Source organism: Heterodontus francisci, unplaced genomic scaffold (assembly GCF_036365525.1).
Source record: "Heterodontus francisci isolate sHetFra1 unplaced genomic scaffold, sHetFra1.hap1 HAP1_SCAFFOLD_421, whole genome shotgun sequence".
Lineage (NCBI taxonomy): Eukaryota > Metazoa > Chordata > Chondrichthyes > Heterodontiformes > Heterodontidae > Heterodontus > Heterodontus francisci.
This window is the reverse complement of record NW_027140402.1, coordinates 1,044,417-1,063,114: the sequence shown is the minus strand read 5'-3', so window position 1 is coordinate 1,063,114 and position 18,698 is coordinate 1,044,417. Positions and strand designations below refer to the sequence as shown.

The window sequence follows — 18,698 nt, the reverse complement described above, 5'->3', positions numbered from 1 at the left end:
TTTCCTTCAGTGAGATTAATATCAAGCTGTTTTCCAGGTTGAATGTGACTGTGAACAAATTTATGTCAAAGAAGTTACCTTTGATGTATCAGCACTGAAATTCTGTCCAAGGAGGAACAGCCATTCCAAACTCATATCCTTCACAAAGGCTGTTTTTTTATGTGATTGAAATTCATCATGTATTTTGAATTAAAGTTCACAAGACAGAGATATCAATGTTGATAATGAAATTTTTCAAGCACGTTTGTTGCAACTGTGAAATATGGCTCTAGTGGGAGTTGAACTCAGGATCTCCTGTTTATTAGGCAGGTGCTTTAACCAACTAAGCTACAGAGCCAGATCGCAAATGCACATACAATTGAAATCAGAGGAAGGCCTTGTAGATGGTGGGCAGGCTTTGGCAAGTCAAGAGCTGAGTTCGTCATGGCAGAGTTCCCAGCCTCTGACTCGCTCTTGTAGTTTTAGCTGTAGTTGTAATTGTAATAGGCAACCGTCCGTCTCGGAAGACGATGGGCAACACCCGGGTTGTACGTCACTTCTGTATTAAACATCATTTGTTGTGGCTGTAGAGGACGACTCGTGAGTAACGATTCCTTCCGCAGCTGGTACAGATGAATATCATTGGCCCGAGGTCGACTGATAATTTTTCCTTCCTCTGAGCTCTCTTTCCCACCATCTGGTCATTTCTTTTGTCCTCTGCTTTTCCCATGGTCTTCCTGAATGCCTTTCTCCAGGAACTCCAGTCAGCAGGAAGGACTTCGCATGCATCGACTCCAATCCCAGTCAGCTTGAGATCTCGCTTTTCAGATGTCCTTGTATCACAGACGTGGGTGACCTGTTGGTCTCGTGCTGATAGCAAGCTCACCAAAGAGCATATCTTTGGCAAAGCGAACGTCATCCATTCAGCACACATGACCCAGTCAACAGAGTCACCGCTGACTCAAGAGGGCAAACATGCTGCGGATCCCTGCACGCTGGTGTACTACCGCATTCGGCTCTCTGTCCTGCCAGGAGATGTCCAATATCCATCTGAGACAGCGGAGGTGGAAGCTGTTCAGCTGCTTTACTTGGCTTGCATAAGTTATTGATGCTTCTCTACTATAAAGGAGGATGCTGAGAACACAAGCCTGTTACACGCGGAGTTTTGAATTTTCGATCAGTTTGCTGTTGGTTCACACACGTCTTCTCAACTTTGACATGACAGCTGCAGCATTGGCAATCCTGGTGCTGATTCCAGTATCAAGGGACAGATTGCTGGTGATTGTTGATCCAAGGTATGTGAAGCTGTTGACAACCTCCAAAGTGAGGCTGTCGATGTTGATGGAAGGTGGAGTTTCTTCGTCCTGGCCCATAACTTTGATCTTCCTGATGCTGAGTCCAAACTCCTTGCAGGCCAGGGAGAACCGATATACAAGCTGCTGTTAATGAACTTCATTATGGGATGTTAGAACAGCGTCATCAGGGAACAGCAACTCACAGACCAAGAACTGACTCATTTTGGTCTTGATGCGCAGTCTTGCCAAGATGAACAGCTTGTCATCAGCTCTGGTATGCAATTGGACACCCCCATCTGAGTCACTGAAAGTTTAAAATAGCAGCATGGAGAAGAATATGCCAATTGTAAAGGATGTGAGCTGTGAGGAGGTTACAAGGAGGCTTCCAGGGGACTTGGACAGGATAAGTGAATGAAATGACAGATGGAGTATAATGTGAATAAGTGTGAAGTTATCCACTTTGGTAGAAGAAACAGAAAGACAGAATATTTCTTAAATGGTGAGAGGTTGGGAAGTGTTGTTGTCCAAAGGGACCTGGGTGTCCTTGTTCATGAGACACTAAAAGCTCGCATGCAGGTGCGGCAATCAATTAGGAAGGCAAATGGTATGTTGGCCTTAACACGAGGGGTCATGAGCACAGGAATAGAGATGTCTTGCTGCAATTGTATAGAGCCTTGGTGAGATCGTGCTGGAGTATTGTGTACAGTTTTGGTTTCCTTATCAAAGGAAGGATATACTTGCCACAGAGGGAGTGCAACGGAGGGTCACCAGACTAATCCCTGAGATGGTGGGATTGTCTTATGAGGAAACTGGGCTTGTATTCCTTAAAGTTTCATTTAAAAGGCCATTTAAAACTGAGATAGGGTGGAATTTCTTCACTCAGAGGGTGGTGAATCTTTGGAATTCTCTACCTCAGGGGTTTGTGAAAGTTCAATCATTGAGCATGTTCAGGACAGAAATTGATAGAAATCTTGATACTCATGACATCAAGGGATATGGGGAGAGCGCGGGAAAGTGGTGTTGAGGTAGATGATCAGCAAGGATGTAATTGAATGACAGAGCAGGCTCGACAGGTTAAACTGCCTCCTCCTACGTTCCGAAGAGAGTTTGCACCAGGACACAGCCCTGTTTCACCCCACTGCTGATCGTGAAAGTGTCTGATGTTGCTCCATTGTAACTGACGGAACTGTGCATGTTCTCGTGGAAAGAAGAGATGACGCCCAAGAGTTCAGGAGGGCAGCCTAGTTTCCACAGCAGTTTGAAGAGTCTGTCTCTGCTAACAAGATCGAAGGCCTTGGTGATGTCTATAAAGACAATGTAGAGTGGTCTGTACTGTTCACAGTACTTCTCCTGTAACTGCCGAAGTGAGAAAATCATGTCGAATGTCGATCTACCAGCTCTGAAGCTGCACTGAGACTCAGGATAGATGTGTGATGCCGGGGTCTGCAATCTGGTCAGAGCAATGTGAGCAAAGACCTTCCCCACAATACTTAGCAAGGAGATGCCTCGGTAATTGCTGCAGTCACTGCGATTCCCCCTTATTTTTGTCCAAGGTGACAATGTTTGCATCACGCATGTTTAGAGGCGCAGATCTCCCCTTCCAACAGAGACACAGAAGTTCATGGAGATGCTACAGCTGTGCTGCTTTTCCACTTTTGATGATTCCAGGTGGAATACCATCATTTCCCGGTGCTTTACCACGAGCAAGACGGTCAATGGCGTTGTTGAGCTCTATGGTGGTGTCGCTGTCCAGCTCCTCCATGACAGGGAAGTCTGGAATGGTGCTGCGAGCTACTTCAATGACAATGTTCTCCATTATGTAGAGTTCAAGGTCATGCTCCACTCACCTTTCCATCTGCTTGTTAGGTTCAGTGATGATTGTCCCTGTCTTTGTCTTCAAAGGTGCTGATTTAGTTACTGCTGGGCCCGTTGCTTTCTTAATTTTTTTTATTGATTCATGTGATGTGGTCATCACTGGCTAAGCCAGCATTTATTGCCCATCCCTCATTTCCCTTGAGAATGCGGTTGTGAGCTGCCTTCTTGACCCGCTGCAGTCTGTGTGAGGTAGGTACACCCACAGTGCTGTTAGGGAGGGAGTTCCAGGATTTTGACCCAGCAACAGTGAAGGAAAGGCGATATAGTTCCAAGTCACGATAGTGTGTGGCTTGGAAGGGAACTTGCAGGTGGTGGTGTTCCCATGAATTTGCTGCCCTTGTCCTTCTAGTTGGTGGAGGTTGCGGGTATGGAAGGTGCTGTCTAAGGAACCTTGGTGTGTTGAATTCCTTCATATGTCCCTCTAACATCCCCCAGATTCAGCGGCAGATTGTCTGCTGTTGCAGAGTTTTAACCAGTATTGATTGGTGCAGTGCTGAGCAGTCTGCAGAGACTTGTTTCTGGCAGCTCTGAGAGCATCTAGAGTTTGTTTGCTGGGGACTTGTTTGTAGTTCATGAGGGCTCTCTTCTTACTTGCAGTAACTGACTCCATTTCAGTCCAATAAGCCTCAAACCAGTCAGCATTCCTCCCATCTCTTTTCCCATACACAGTGAGTGCAGAGTTATAGATGGTGGTGTGCAGATGATTCCACTTTGACACTGCACTGAGGCCTTGGGTGTTTTCTGAAAGAGCCTGATCGAGGATGTTGAGGAACTCCTGGGTCCTTTCTGGATCAGTGGTTCGGCAAGTGTTGATCCGAGAACGACCTTTCTTCTTGGATGGGTGAAGCTTCCTTGCTACACACCAGGGAGTGGTCAGTGTCACAGTCAGCGCTGTGATAGCTGCGTGTGATGAGGATACTGCTGAGTGTGGTATGTCTGGTGATGATAAGGTCTAGCTGGTGCCAGTGGCATAATCTCGGACGTCTCCAGGACACCTTGTGGCACAGCTTGACCTGGAAATAGCTGTTCATCACACAGAGTCCATGGTAACAGCATTGCTCCAGAAACCTCTGTCAATTTTTGTTCATCTTGCTAATCCCCTGGTGCCCTATGCTCATTGGCCAAGCTGTAGTCAGTACCCAAGCTTGTGTTGAAATCCCCTAGAAGATACAGTCCCTCGGTGCTGAGAATTCTACTGATGGCAGTGTCAAGTGTCTCATAGAATTGAATCTTGACATCTGGGGTGGAGGTGAGTGTCGGGACATAGATGCACATGAGATTAACTGGGCCCGCGCTTGTTGACAAGTGAAGGGTAAGAAGTCTCTCTGAACCAACTGTGGGGGGTTCACTCATTGCAAGTAGCGTGTTTTTTACTGTGAAACCCACTCCATGCTCACGAGTTGCCTCTTGGGCTTTCCCTTGCCAGAATAAGGTGTAGTGTTTCTCTTTGAGGGATCCACTTTGAATGAGTCTAGTTTCTTTCAGCACAGCAATGTCCACATTGAGCCTTGTGAGTTCCTTGTCAAACACAGCTGTCTTGTGTGTGCTATGAACCTGCTGAAGGTTGTCAGTCAGGCCAGGACACATGGTCCTTACATTCCAGCTTGTGATGCGAAGCACTGGTGTCTTCTTTGTTGAGTTTGTCTTCCCTGGTGCATAGATTATCAATCCGCCAGTTGAGAGATATCTCTCGAAGGTGCAAGCACCCATTGAAGCAAGTAGGTCGTGGCAGCACAGCACCTAACTGACTGGGGGCTGCACAGCTTGGAGTAGGTGGTAGTTTTCCATTGAGACGCGATGATCTCTCCCACTGTCAAAAGTAACCCCTGGTGCTCATACTCTACACCAATTGAGTGAGAGCTTATAATCGGTAACTGTTTCTTCCCATGTTTTGCTCATGTTTAACCATGAAGCTGGAGTGTCCTCTCCAGGAGACACTGAGCATCAGGACCCCCTCTCAGCATTGCTAGTATTGTCCAAAGGAAAGGAAAAAACAGTACTGTTTGGTACCAGCTCTGCTGTAGGAGTTGCTGGAAAACTACCTGATAAGTAACAGGTAACCGCCTACGGGACTCCACTCCGGATTTACTGTCCAGGTTTACTCCTTCAGCCTTCTTCTCTCTCAAGACACCCACAGGGAAGTGAGACTTTTTGCCCATAGATGGGGCTCTGTTTCTTGGCATCAGGATGGAACCACACGCCAATGGGCCTGCATGACATGCACAAGGGTATCACACACTGCCCCATCCCTGGGACAGCTCAGAGAGATACCCTGATGATAATGCACCCCACAGGAAAATCACAAACAGCCCCCTCCCTAGGACAGCTCAGGGTCAGACACTGCACAAACTGCAACAACAGTGACATTACTGTATTAGTCCCTCCATTCTGAAAAACAAGCATTCACCCTACTTTATGCTTTCCGTCTCTCAGCCAATTTAGTATCCACGCTGCCACTGCCTCTTTAATCCCATCTGCTCAAATTTTGTTAACAAGTCTACTTTATGGTACTTTTTCAAACACAATTTTGAAGTGCAGACACACACCATCAACCTCACCACCCTGGTCAACTCTCTGTGAAACTTCATCAAATAAATTAATGCATTAATTATTTCAGACACACTCTTCTGTTAACCAATCTGTACTGGCTGTCATTTATTAGCCCATGTTCTACCAAGTGACAGTTAATTTTCTCCTGGATAATTGTCTCTAAAAGGTTCCCCACCACTGACATTAGACGAACTGGTCTGTAGTACCTGGGTTTATCTCTCTTTTTAAACAGGGCTGTAAAATTAGCAATCCTTGCAGCTTTATCTTTCAGTTCTGGAAAGTCTATTGTGGACAATCTCTTTGGGCATGACTTTAACCAATTAAAGCAACAGGATACTTGATTAATAAGTCCAGAACTTTTATTGAGAGTAAAATAGTACTTAATAATTGAAAGTAAAGTTATACTTAACAAACTTGGGGAATATAACTTGACAGCTCTAGCAGGTGGATGGACTGGTCGAGCTTGGTCTCAGAGTGTCACGGTCCTCTTTGTCCAGTCTAGGTCCCTCATCAGGTGGAGAACTTGGTTGATGATCTGAGCCTTTACCCCTGAGGTCTTCTAGTGGTCCTGCACACTGAAACCTTACAAGATCCCTACTTTTAACCCCTTGGATGGCCATCACACCACCATGTAAAATAATAATTGGTCTGAGCTGTTGCTAGGTACATTTAATTAATTTCTTCCACTAACAGCCACCTGTCCTCAGAATCTCAGACATGAGTACAATGGAGTGGTTTCACACTGTCTCCCAATCTGATCTGAAACAAGTTTTCTGTTCATTAAATCGAGACTCTTGAAAATGCTGGAAATACTCAGCAGGTCTGACAGCATCTGTGGAGAGAGAAACAGAGTTAACGTTTCAGATCTGTGATCTTTCATCAGAACTGGGCTGAAATTGTCTGAGGGACTGAGATTGTGGAATCAATTTCAGGGTCAAAAACATTGTACTCTGTAAGGATGGGAAGATGGTGATTATTACGTACAGTGCAAGAATATAGATGCTTTTACATTATTTGAATCAACATTGATTTAAACCTTGTGCTCACGAAACCTATCATTTGATCAAAATGACACTGATAACAATGGAAAAAGCAACACATACATTTCACGACCACAGGACTTTGTAAAGCCTTTTGCAGCCAATGAAGGACTTTCCAAGTGCAGTCACTGTACAGTACAATACAATACCCGACAATAAGAATATTTCACATTCGAGTCACGCAAGTGCCAGGCAATAACCATCTCAAACAAGAGAGAATCTAACCATCTCCCCTTGACATTCAACAGCATTACGATTGCTGAATCCCCCACTATCAACATCCTGGGGGTTACCATTGACCAGAAACTGAACTGCAGTAGCCATATAAATATCATGGCTACAAGAGCAGGTCAGACACAAGGAATCCTGCGGCAAGTAACTTACCTCCTGACTCCCCAAAGCCTGTCCCCTATCTACAAGGCACAAGTCAGGGGTGTGATGCAATACTCTCCATTGCCTGGATAGGTGCAGCTCCAACAACACTTAAGAAGCTCAACGTCATCCAGGGCAAAGCAGCCCACTTGATTGGCGCCTCATTCACTATATTCACTCTCTCTATCACCAACGCACAGCATGCACCATCCACAAGATGCACTGCAGCAACTCAGCAAGCCTCCTTACACAGCACCTTCCAAACCCGTGACTTCTATCACCGAGAAGGACAAGGGCAGCAGATGCATGGGAACACCACCAACTGCAAGTTCCCCTCTGAGCCACACACCATCCTGGAATTGGAACTATATCACCGTTCCTTCACTGTGGCTGGGTCAAAATCCTGGAACTCCCTTCCTAACAGCACCACATCGACCGCAGTGGTTCAAGAAGGCAGCTCAGCACTACCTTCTCGAGGGAATTAGGGATGGGCAATAAATTCAATTAATAAAAATAAAGTCAATAAAAAATGACAATATCCTGTAATCCCCAAAAGTAGAAAATACATATGAAAATGAAAATATAATAAAACACAGTCAGCATGGATTTCACAAAGAAAGTCTTGATTAACCTTATCTTTGAAGAATCAACAGCAAGAGTAATACAGCAGATGTAGAAGAATTTAAGTTAATAAAGCCTCATCCTTTTAAGTGCTTGAACCAACAAATTGTGGGTTAACAAACAAGCACACTAACTGACAGAGCTGGGTGTTGTGCTTTCTAGATTACCCGAAAGCAGGGTGTCAATGAGTTAAATCTTCAGGTTGCTGCAACCAGAATAGCCATTGTCCACGATCAGTTTTACTGTTATAAATAAAGGGTGGAACATTAATTGTGAATCCATAGAAACAGTCTGGTCCTGCACACTGCAGACACATCCACATCATCACCAACCAGCTCTCCTATAATTGGTGCAGTTATTTGACTTTTCCCCATTAGCTCCATGGAATTAATTTTGAAAGATTTTAAATTCCAAGAAGTTTTGTTAATATTCAGCCCTTGAGAAGTAATCATTCCCTGGCCACAGTGGAGAAAGCATTGAATATCAAACAGTAGACGACCAGGGAACACAGTGAAAAATTATCAGCTAATCTATAATTGCTTAGTTTTCTTACTTTTGCTCTTGTTATTTGGTTTTTCATTCTTTTCAGTTCCTGACTCCGGATATTATTGTGATTAAATGTGAAAAGATGCACTGTGTCTCAGCCCCGGTATATTGGCTCTTCCTCTGTACAGTGCTGTATACACTCAGATACTGACACTGTCTCTCCCTCCCTCAACTTTCCAGCCCTGACGGTGCAGAAAGTGCTGCTCAAAGTTACACATTCTGACTGTTTGCAGTTGATTAGTGAGAGATTATTAACGTATCCTTCTGCAGCGCTGTCTCGGTTAATAACAGCAGATCGAAGTCACATTTCAGATGCAGGAACAGACGCATCAATTATTCAATCTTTCCCAGAGTGAGTGAGGCCGGGACAAGCATTAACATTCCAGCCCCACACTCTGCAATTACCCAGCACCAGCGGAAAGCAGTGAATACAGATTCAATCAGTGGGTTAATGTCCATTACAGGGATGCAAGATTCCACGGCCCAGGACAAACATCCCCATACACCGAGAACAAGCTCAGGAAAACCCGGGGGAGTTAATATCCCAATCACTGAGCATTCCAGCAACATTGAACAAGTTCCTGAACTGAGTGAACCTTTCAAAGTACAGAAGTGATGACGAGGTCAAAAAGGTCTGAACAGTTGAGGTGACTGAGCGGTTTCAGCTTCTCTGTTCAGGTTGCAGCTTTCACTGGAGGCATGTGTTTAAATCCCACTTCTGACAACTTGATTTTCAGTTACTTTGCAGAGCTTCCTTGAAGGTTTGAGGTGGAGTAAATACTGAGGAACTGTTTCTAACTGCTGAACGGTCAGTAACCGAAGGTTACAGATTTAAGGTGACTCACAAAACCAGAAGGAACATGAGGAAAAATTCCTTTCTGCAACGTGTTGTTGGGATTTCAGTTATGTGGTTAGATTGGAGAAGCTGGGGTTGTTCTCCTTCGAGAGGAGATTTGATAGAGATGTTCACAATCATGAGGGGCTGTGACAGACCCGATAGAGAGAAACTGTTGGTCGAAGGATTGAGAGTCAGGTAAAAGCTGTGGCTCAGTTGGTCACACTCACCTCGAAATCACAAGCTTCTGGGTTCAGATTTCACAGCTGACACTCCAGTGCAGCACTGAGGGTGTTGAAGGTGCAGCCTTTCAGGTGTGATGTTAAACCAAGACCTTGTCTGCATGTTTGGGTGAATGTAAAAGATCCCATGCTGCAATTTCAAACAAGTGAAGAGCAAGTATTTTATTTTTATTTAGAGCTTCAGCCCACCTAGTCTGTGCCGACCAACAACCACTCACTTGTTCTGATCCGACAGTAATCCCATATTCTCTACCTCCACTAGGGGCAATTTACAACAGCCAATTTACCTATCACCTGCAAGGGAGGAAACTGGAGCACCCGGCAAATACCCACATGGTCACAGGGAGAACTTGCAACCTCCGCACAGGCAATACCCAGAGTCGAACCTGGGTCCTTGGAACTGTGAGGTTGCAGTGCTAACCATTGCATCACCCCTGGTGTTGTGATCAATATTTGCCCCTCAATCAGATCAGTTAGACATTATCACATTGCTGTTTGTGAAAATCAGCTGCGCATTTCTGACATTGCAACAGTGATTACACGTCAAAAGTATTTCATTGTCTACAAAGTGCTTTGATATATCCAGTGGTCTTGAAAGGTGCTATATAAATGCAAGTCTTTTCTTTCTTTATCACAACACATTGCTGTGTAAAAAATGGTTGTTCATGTCATCTCTGGTTCTTCTGCCAATCACCTGATATCTGTGTCCTCTGCTTACTGACCCTTTTACCACTGGAAACAGTTTCTCCTTATTTAAACTATTGAAAACCTTCATGATTTTGAACAAATGTGTCAAGTCTCTTCTGAATTTTCTCTGCTGCAAGGAGAACAACCCCAGCTTCTCCAATCTCTCCACATAACTGAAGTCCCTCACCTTGCTACCATTGTGGTCAATCTTTTTTTAATTCTTTCATGGGATGTGGGCACTGCTGACACAATGTGATTCCTGTCAATGCAGCGGCCCGCTGACATCATCAGACAGTGCCAAGCTGCGCATAGGCACAGCTACATCTTGCCAGGATTAAGTGGCACATGCGCAGGATGATGTCATTGCACAGCGACAACGTCATCGCATATCCGCGCATGGTCCATCTTCGCACATGCACGCGAAAGCGTCATCGGGTATCCAGCCCCTCACTCAGCTAGAGGAAGCGGCTGAATAGGAGACTTTGAGGCTGGAGCTCTCCCCCCTCGGCAACTCACTCCAGGCCTCGACGCTTCCTCCCCTCAGCCGCTCGCTCTATACCTCGATGCTCCCCTGGACAATTGTTCCCCGCCTGCGTCATCCAGCTCTATGGCCGCTTGCTCTCTGCCCCCCAACCACTGCTCCAGCCGCTAGCTCGAGGCCGTGCCACTTCCCTCCTCTCGGCCACTCACTACTCGCTCCTACGTCACATTTGCAGCCCACCTTACTTCTTCGGGCGGCGCGTGGAGACTGGACAAACGTGGGAGCAAGGAGCCGAGAGAAGGGAAGCAGCGCGGCCCAGAGCTAGTGGCTGGAGGGGAGGGGGGTGTGGGGAGTGAGCGAACGACCTGAGAATGGGGTGACATGATCGGGAGACAATCGGCCAGGGAAGTAGGGGGGGTGGGGGGGAGCAGCGAAGTCTGGAGCGAACGACTGTGGAGGGTGGAAGCGGCCGGTGCGAAGGAGGGGGAGAAAGCGAGTTGTGCCACCTAGTGGTTGCGTTGTCAGCAAACGCAGCCTTTATTGTCCATCCTTAATTGCCCTTGAGAAGGTGGTGGTGAGCTGCCTTTTTGGAGCTGCTGCGGTCCATGTGTTGTACGTAAACCCACAGTGCTTTTAGGAAGTGAGTTCCAAGATTTTGATGCAGTGACAGTGAAGGAATGGTGACATAGTTCCCAGTCAGGACAGTGTATAACTTGGAGGGGAGCTTGCAGATGGTGGTGTTCCCATTCATCCAATGTCCTTCTAGGTGGTCGAGGTTGGGGGTTTGGAAGGTGCTGTCGAAGGAGTCTTGGTGAGTTGCTGCAGTGCATCTTGTAGATGGTACACACTGCTGCCACTGTTCACTAGTGGTGCAGGAAGTGAATATTTAAAGTAGTGGATGGAGTGCTGATCAAATGATCTGCTTTGCCCTGGATAGTGTTCAGTTTCTTTGGTGTTGTTGGAGCTCAACTCATCCAGGCAAGTGGGGTCTATTGCATCACACTCCTGACTTGTGCCTTGTAGATGGTGGACAGGAGGTGAGTTACTTGCAGCAGAATTCCCAGCCTCTGAACTGCTCTTGTAGCTTCGGTAGTTATATGACTGATCCAATGCAGTTTCTGCTCATTGGTAACCCCCCGGATGTTGATAGTGAAGGATTCAGCAATGGTAATGTCATTGACTGTCAAGGGGAGATGTTTAGATTCACTCTTGGAAATGGCCATTGCCTGGCATTTTTGTGGCATGCATGTTACTTGCCACTTATCAGTCCAAGCCCAATCTTGCCCAGGTCTCTCTACATGTGGACATGGACTGCTTCAGTATCTGAGGAGTTACTAATGCAACAGAACATTTTGCAATCATCAGTGAACATTTCCACTTCTGACTTTATGATGGAAGCAAGTTTATTGATGAAGCAACTGAAGATGGTTGGGGCCTAGGACACTACCCTGAGGAACTCCTGAGCGATGTCTGGTACTGAGACGATTGGCCACCAACAACCAGCACCATATTCCTTTGCGCAAGGTATGACTCCAACCAGTGGTGATTTTTCTCCTTGATTGCCATTGACTTCAATTTTGCAAGGGCTCCTTGATGCCCTTGGCAAGAGCAGTCACTGTCACCTCACCTCACCTCCTGAATTCAGCTCTTCTGTCCATATTTGGGCCAAGGCCATAATGAGGTCAGGAACTAAGTGGCCCTGGCAGAACCCAAAATGAGCATTGGTGAGTAGGTTATGGCTGTGTAAGTGCTGCTTGATAGCACTGTCAACGACACCTTCCATCACTTTACTGATGATCAAGTGGAGGCTGATGGGGCAGGAATTGACCGGGTTGGATTTGTCCTGCCTTTTGTATACAGAACATACCTGGGCAATTTTCCACATTGCTGGGTAGATGCCAGTGTTGTAGCTTGGCGGGCCGCGTGGCTAGTTCTGGAGCACAAGTCTTCAGCACTGCAGCCAGGATGTTGTCAGTATCCAGAGCCTTCAGCCATTTCTTGATATCATGTGCAGTGAAGTGGATTTAGCTGAAGATTGGCACCTGTGATGCTGGGGACCTCAGGAGGAGGCCGAGATGGATCATCTACTTGGCATTTCTGGCTGAAGATGGTTGCAAATGATTCTACCATGTATTTTGCACTGATATAATGGTCTCCCTTATCATTAAGGATGGGGATATTTGTGGAGCCTCGTCCTCCTGTTAATTGTTTAATTATCCACCACCATTCAGTACTGGATGTGGCAGGACTGCAGAGCTTTGATCTGATCTGTTGGTTGTGAGATCACTCAGCTCTGTCTATTGCATGCTGCTTCCACTGCATGACATGCAAGTAATCCTGTCTTGCAGATTCACTCATTTTTAGGTCTGCTTGGTGCTGCTCCTGACATGCCCTCCTGCACACTTCATTGAACCACGATTGCTCCCTTGGCTTGATGGTAATGGTCGAGTGAGGGATATGTCAGGCCATGAGGTAACATATTGTGTTTAAATACAATTCTGCCGCTGCTGATGCCCCACAGTGCCTCATGGATGCCCAGTTTTGAGCTGCCAGATCTGTTCATTTCTTCCCTCAGATATAATTGAAACAAAAATTCAGAAGAAATGCATGAACTAAATAAAAAGGAAAGAGAAATAAATACTGACAAAATAGATGGCAGCATTTGGAAGGTAAAAAGATTTATAAGTTTTATTATTGATGAGTGAGAGGAATATATCACACTTTGGGGCTTCTGTAAGTAGATTTACTGATAATCTGGGGAATTGATGGGAAGCTGCTTCATGGTTGGTGGAACAAATTCCTGCCCTTTGGGAGGAGCCAACAGCTGCATCCGTCCAATAACAGACAGAGTAGAAGTACTGTATCAGGCCTTGTTAGCTCAGTTGGTAGAGCATGAGACTTTTAATCTCAGGGTCTTGGATTTGAGACCCTTGTTGTCTGGTTGTTCTTCCCTTATTCAGTCTTCATCAGCAGAGAGTTCAAGGAGTGTTTGAAATTAAATTCAACAACATCAGCAGATTTCAACTACTCCCCTCCCCCCGCCCCCTCCCAGTGTAGTTGACAGGACTCTCAACCTCTGCCTTCCCTCTTCCCCTCCCTCCCAGAACTGCGACAGGGTTCCCCTTGTCCTCACTTTCCACCCCACCTGCCTCCACATCCAAAGGATCATCCTCCACCATTTCCGCCACCTCCAGCGTGATGCCACCACCAAATGCATCCTCCCCTCCCCTGTCAGCATTCCAAAGGGATTGTTCCCTCCGCGACACCCTGATCCACTCCTCCATTACCCCCGATACCTCGTCCCCTTCCCAAGGCACCTTCCCATGCAATCGCAGGAGATATAATACTTGCCCTTTTCCCTCCTCTCTGCTCATTATCGAAAGCCCCAAACACTCCTTTTATGTGAAGCAGCGATTTACTTGTACTTCTTTCAATTATGTATACTGTATTCACTGCTCACAATGCGGTCTCCTCTAAACTGGGGAGACCAAACGCAGATTAGGTGGAACACCTCTGTTCAGGCCAAAAGCATGATCCTGAGCTTCTGGTTGCTTGCCATTTCAACACTCCCCCCTGCTCTCATGTCAACATTTCTGTCTTTGGCCTGTTCCAGTGTTCCAGTGAAAATCAACCCAAGCTCGAGGAGCAGCACCTGACCTTTTGATTAGGCACTCTACAGCCTTGTGGATTGAACATTGTGTTCAATAACATCAGAGCATGACTGGTGTCAGGCAACCACAAGCATTAACACACTCTTTGCCTTTGTCCCAGGACAGCTCTCTCCTGCCCTCTGCCCTATCAAACACCTTCCCCTTTGTTCTCTCCCACATGCCCCTCCCCTTCACTTGTTTAAAACTTAATTATTTTCTAACCTGTGTCAGCTCTGATGAAAGGTCACAGACCAGAAACGTTAACTCTGTTTCTCTCACCACAGATTCTGCCAGAGCTATTGAGTATTTCCAGCACTTTTTGTTTTTATTTCAGATTTCCAGCATCTGCAGTATTTTGCTTTTATTGTGTCAGAAAGTCTTTCCTTGATTCAGGACTCTTACCTCTCTCCAGAATCTCTCTGCTAAAGATTGAACTTTATCTCATCTCACTCAGAGCTCAGGGTCAGTGTGGCACAGTGGGACTTCTGGCTGTCTCCCACTTCACAATCCATCAGTACTGAGAAAACAATGGGGAATATTACTCACATGTTGTGTTCTGTAACTTTTTACAAACACTTTAATGTACATATTGTCTTCCAAAGCAGTGACAGAATGGTGGTTTTAGTGTGTTGTTGAAATAGCTTTGTTGAGTTCGTGCTGTACTAACAGTCAAACAGTTCTTGGTTCAATCCCAGATTTTGGTAGTTTCAACCTCTCCTGTGTCTGTTTCTTTGGCTCCAATGGTCAAGCTGCATGATTTACTCTGAAATTAGCTGCAGAGAACCAAGGCACCAGCGAGCATGAGGAGCAGAAATTAGCACAGATCAAATCCACTTAATATTTCTGACTGAAGATGGTTGCAAATGCTTCAGCTTCATCTTTTGCACTGACGTGCTCAGCACCACCATCATTGAGGATGTGAATGTTTTTGGAGCCTCCTCATCTTGTTAGTTATTTAATTATCCACCACCATTCACGACTGGATGTGGCAGGACTGTGGAGCTGTGATCTGATCCTGAGGGAGATATCCGTGCGTGGAGTGGCGGGATGTATGGAGAGTGATCCTGAAGAGGGTGTCCGAGCCAGGAGTGGAAGCTTTCTGTGGAGGTGCAGGAGTAGGCCATTCAGCCCCACTGTTTTATAACTTATTTGCTTTTACTCTCTGCCTCTATTAATAAAGCCAAGTGTCCTGTTTGCTCTTCGCAACCTTTTCAAACCTTGAACAGAAAAGATTGGTGTACATTGTCTCATTCTTCCTCCCAAACTGTATCACTTTACACTTCTCTGGGTAAAATTTTATCTGTTATGTGAAAGCCCATGTTACCAGTGTGTTTAAGTTCCTCTGATGTGTATTACTGTCACTAGCATAGGACGAAATTCCCGAGCATTCTTTGATGCTATCTCCATGTAAAGAGCACTCTTACACGCTGGCTCAAATGTGGGATTTTGTGCGTTTAGTATCTTTTCTCATCCGCCAAGATAGCACAAATCTGTCTCATAATGTGCGATCTAAGAATGTGTCAAAGTTGCAATGTAGTGATAAATTCTTCAGTGCCACAATGTACTCACCAACTGTTTCACTACTTTATGCTTTCTCATTCCAAATTTGTAGATTTCCGTAGTCTCGCGTGTCTTCGGGTTGAGCCTCACTTCAGCGAAGAAACAGAAAATTATGATTCAAAGATTACACTGTCAATTATTCACTTCTCTGTCTTCTCCTGAACTTCGAGTTCAGCTTTGTTTGTGAAGTTGAGTCACACGTTAAGAGAGCACAGTTTTTGTCTTTGTGAAGGAAGTGATTTGGGAATGGCTGTTTGAAACTGTCGCTTCTTGCACAGAAATTCAGTGCAAATACTCAATCACCCACAATTTCCTCGAAAGAAATTTGTTCACAATTGCATTCGACATGGAAACTGCTTCAGCATTAATCTCACTGAAGCAGAGTGTGACCGTGTTGTATGTTTCAGAGTGTTGGTGCCGTTATGTGTCACTTTTAACCGAGACTGGGACACAACGCAAGGTTGATCCAAGGTTGGAATATATTATCATTCAGGAGCAAGAGAAATCGAAAGGAACTAAATAAGAAAACCCAGTGTCCAGGTTTGCTATTACCTTCCAAGATTGGAGAGGCGAGGAGCAGAGCGGACCTGTCAGGGGAACACCGGGAGCGGAGCCTGTAAATTGACCCCGAGGATCGAGGCCCAGTCTCTTACCTTCCGGGAGCGGAGAGCAGTCGAACCTCTTCCAATGCGCCGGAATATTGAACAAAAAAGGCAAACAGTGATATCAGAGGAGAGCTGCAAGCCGATTGGTTGGTCAGTAGCAGCTGTTTGAATATCTTACAAAGTAAGGGGAAAGTTGTTTTTTTTTTGTTGGAAAAAAAACCTCTGCTGATAAGGTGAGTACTACTAAAGTGTTTTTTTAAGGACTTTAGATTGAAGTGGGCAGAACAATTACCCTAGTATAATTAGTATTTTTTAATGAAGGTAGTAACTAATTAACCTGAGGGTAAGTCATGACAGGAGAGCTCAGCCCCGTGATATGCTCCTCCTGCGCTTTGAGGGAAATCAGGGACGCTTCCAGTGTCCCTGGTGACCATGTCTGCAGGAAGTGTATCCAGCTGCAGCTAGTGGCTACCCGCATTACGGAACTGGAGCTGCAGGTGGATTCACTGTGGAGCATCCGCGATGCTGAGGACGTTGTGGATAGCACGTTTAGTGAGGTGGTCACAATGCAGGTAATGGCTGCACAGGCAGAAAAGAGATGGGTGACCAACAGACGGAGTAGCAGATAGTGCAGGAGTCCCCTGTGGCCATCCCCCTCTCAACCAGATAGACCACTTTGGATACTGTTGCGGGGGGATGAACTCCCAGGGGAAAGCAGCAACAGCCAAGTTTGTGGCACCACGGAGGAAAAGTGTTGCAAGAGCTATACTGATGGGGATTCTATAGTAATGGGTGCAGATTGGCGTTTCTGTGGCCACAAACGTGGTATGTTGCCACCCTGGTGCTAAGGTCAAGGATGTCTCGGAGCGGCTGCAGGACATTCTGAAAGGGGAAGGTGAGCAGCCAGAGTCTGTGGTCCATATTTCTACCAACGACATAGGCAGGAAGAGAGATGAGGTCCTGCAAAGTGAATATAGGGAGTTAGGCAGAAGGTTAAAAAGCAGGACCTCTAGGGTTGTAATCTCAGGATTATTCCACGTGATAGTGAGGGTAGGAATAGGAGGATAAGGCAAATGAATGCGTTGCTGAAGACTGGCGAAAGCGGGAGGGCTTCAGCTACTTGGATCATTGGGATCTCTTCTGGTGCAGAGGTGACCTGTACAAGAAGGATGGGTTGCATCTGAACTGGAGGGGGACCAATATCCTTGCAGGGAGATTTGCTAGTACTAATCAGGAGGGTTTAAACTAGTCTTGCAGGGGGTGGGATCTAAAGTAGTAATCTCTCAGATGAGATGGTTGAGGCAAATGTAGAGGTTAAAGCAAGCAAGTCCAGTAGGCAGGCTGGGCAGGGGCAGGACAGGGAGAGTGGAAGGTCTGGTAGGCTAAACTGCATTTACTTTAATGCAAGAAGCCTTACAGGTAAGGCAGATGAACTCAGAGCATGGATCGGTCCATGGGCTTGTGATATTGTAGCTATTATGGAAACGTGGTTGAGGGATGGGCAGGACTGGCAGCTCAATATTCCGGGGTACCGAACCTTTCGGCATGACAGAGGTGGAGGTAAGAGAGGAGGGAGAGTTGCACTATTGATTAGGGAGGACATCACAGCAGTACTTAGAGAGGATATCCGGGGGGGAATGTCCAGCGAGGACCTGTGGGTAGAAGTTAGAAATAAGAAAAGGGTGATCACTTTGATGGGATTATACGATAGGCCCCCCAATAGTCAGAGGGAAGTGGAGGAGCATATATGTAGGGAAATCACAGATAGGTGTAGGAATTATAGGGTTGTAATAGTAGGTGATTTTAACTTCCCTAACATTGACTGGGACTGCCTTAGTGCTAAGGGATCAGATGGGGAAGAATTTGTTAAATGTGTCCAGGATAGTTTTCTGAAGCAGTATATGGATGGCCCTACTAGAGAAGGGGCTACACTCGACCTCCCCTTAGGAAATGAGGATGGGCAGGTGGTTGATGTGCCAGTGGGGGAGCACTTTGGGACCAGTGACCATAACTCTATTAGCTTCAAGATAGTTCTGGAAAAGGATAGGACTGGTCCTCAGGTTGAAGTCCTAAATTGGGGGAAGGCTAATTTCGATGGCATCAGACAAGAACTCTCAAAAGTTGAATGGGAGAGGCTGTTTGCAGGTAAGTGGGAGGCTTTTAAAAATGAAATAGGAAGAGTTCAGGGCAGGCATGTTCCTGTTAGATGGAAGGGCAAGCTGACAAGTTTAGGGAACCTTGGTTGACGAGGGATATTGAGGTCTGGTCAGGACAAAGAAGGAGGCATATGTCAGGTATAGGCAGCTGGGATCGAGCGACTCACTCGAGGAGTATAGGGGATGTAGGACTACACTTAAGAA

General features: G+C 46.0%; 1 non-coding gene across 1 annotated transcript; it reads right to left on the bottom strand.

Annotated features, from left to right (window-relative positions):
* Positions 1-263: 263 nt before the first annotated feature.
* On the bottom strand, positions 264-337 carry trnai-aau (transfer RNA isoleucine (anticodon AAU)). The gene has a single exon. It is a non-coding gene; the product is annotated as a tRNA-Ile (tRNA).
* Between the last annotated feature and the right edge of the window lie 18,361 nt (positions 338-18,698).